The following is a 2,050-nucleotide window of genomic DNA, read 5'->3' on the forward strand; positions in this document are numbered from 1 at the left end:
TCTGGCAGAATTCTACCAGACATTTAAAGAAGATCTACATCCAATACTACTTAATTTATTCAAAAAGATAGAAATGGAGGGAGAACTTCCAAATTCCTTCTATGAAGCCAGCATCACTCTAATACCAAAGCCAGGTAAAGATACAACCAAAAAAGAAAACTATAGACCCATAACCTTAATGAACATAGATGCAAAAATTCTCAGTGAGATACTTGCAAACTGCATACAGACACACAGCAAAAAGATCATCCATCATGATCAAGTCAGCTTTATCCCAGAGATGCAGGGATGGTTCAATACATGTAAGTCAATAAATGTCATAAATCATATAAATGGGATCAAAGACAAGAACCACAATGTCATCTCAATAGATACAGAGGACTTTGAAAAAATTCAACATGCATTTATGTTCAAAGTCCTACAGAGAACTGGACTGGAGGACTTCAGAATAGCTGCAAAAAAAAAAAAAATCTCGGAATAAATCTTACCAAAAACATTAAAGACCTCTACAATGAAATTTTTAAATCTTTAAAGAAAAACATTGAGGAAGACATCAGAAAATGGAAGGACCTCCCATGCTCATGGATTGGAAGATTTAACATTGATTGTGAAAATGACCATCCTACCAAAAGCCATTTATGATTCAATGCAATGCCAATTCCCACAGAATTGGAAAAAACCATCCTAAGATTCATATGGAAGCACAAAAGTGTCAAATTATCCCTTTTTACAGATTTTATGATATTATATCTAAGAGATGCCAAAAATTCCACCAGAAAACCCCTAGAAGGCCAAAGCAACACTGAGCACTAAGAGCAATGCCGGCGGGATTACTATACCAGATTTTAAGATGTAATACAGAGCTATAGCCATAAAGCAACATTGTACTAGCACAAAAATAGACCCCATAGATCAATGGAACAAAACTGAAGACCCAAATATGAGTAAATGCAATCTCAGCCACCTGACATTTGACAAAGAAGCCAAGAACATTCACTGGAGGAAAGACAGCATGTTCAGCGCTGGAGGATAGAGCATGTTCAGCAAATGGTGCTGGCAAAACTAAATCTCCACCTGTTGGAGAATGAAATTAAACCTCTGTCTTTCACCCTGCACAAAGGTCAATTCCAAATGGATCTAAGTCCTCAATGTAAAGCCTGAAACTCTGAAAATGTTAGAAGAAAACATTGGGATGTAAGAAAGGATTTTCTAAACCGGACATCAATTGCTCAGGAAACAAGGGCAAGAATTAACAAACAGGAACCCATTAAACTAAAAAGCTTCTGTACATCAAAAGAGGCAACCAGGGAAGTGAAGAGAAAACCCACAGAATGGGAGAAAATCTTCACCAGGAACACATCTGACAGAGATTTAATATCCAGAATATATAATGAACTCAAAAAACAGAGAATCAAGACAAGAAGTAACCCAGTTAAAAGATGGGCTAGGGAGCTGAACAGAGCATTCTCTAAAGAAGAAGTAAAGATGGCTATGAAGCATCTTAAAAGATGTTCAACGTAACTGATAACAATAGCTAAGAGATGTAAGAAACCTAAGTCTCCCTCAACTGATGAGCAGATAATGAAAATGTGTTTCATTTATATGATGGAGTTTTACTCAGCAGTAAAGAAAGATGAAATCATGAAATTTGCATAAATTTTGCTCCTTAATAATTAGTAGATGTGAAAAACATTACCATTGAAATCTACCTGATGAATTTATATCCATGTTCAGATGCCAAGGAGCTCAGAAAGTAACGGACTGTGACTAATAACAATCAGATATATAGAGATTAGAAACACATGTGCGAACATCTTAATGTCAATTGGAGTAAAAATGAATTTTTCTGTATTTAAACTCTATATTTTAATAATGCAATGGAGATCTTTTTTAAAGTTTAAAACCTCATTTAAGTTTATATCTTATAGGGGTTATATGGAGTACAATATTGTATAACTGTATTAATTCAACTGTAACCCTAAAAATTTACAGCCAATTTTGAAAGAGATGCATCTTAGCTCTGGAAATTGTTATTGAATATGTCAATGCT

This window comes from Nannospalax galili, unplaced genomic scaffold, assembly GCF_000622305.1.
Source record: "Nannospalax galili isolate Female #2095 unplaced genomic scaffold, S.galili_v1.0 scaffold360, whole genome shotgun sequence".
NCBI classification, from domain to species: domain Eukaryota; kingdom Metazoa; phylum Chordata; class Mammalia; order Rodentia; family Spalacidae; genus Nannospalax; species Nannospalax galili.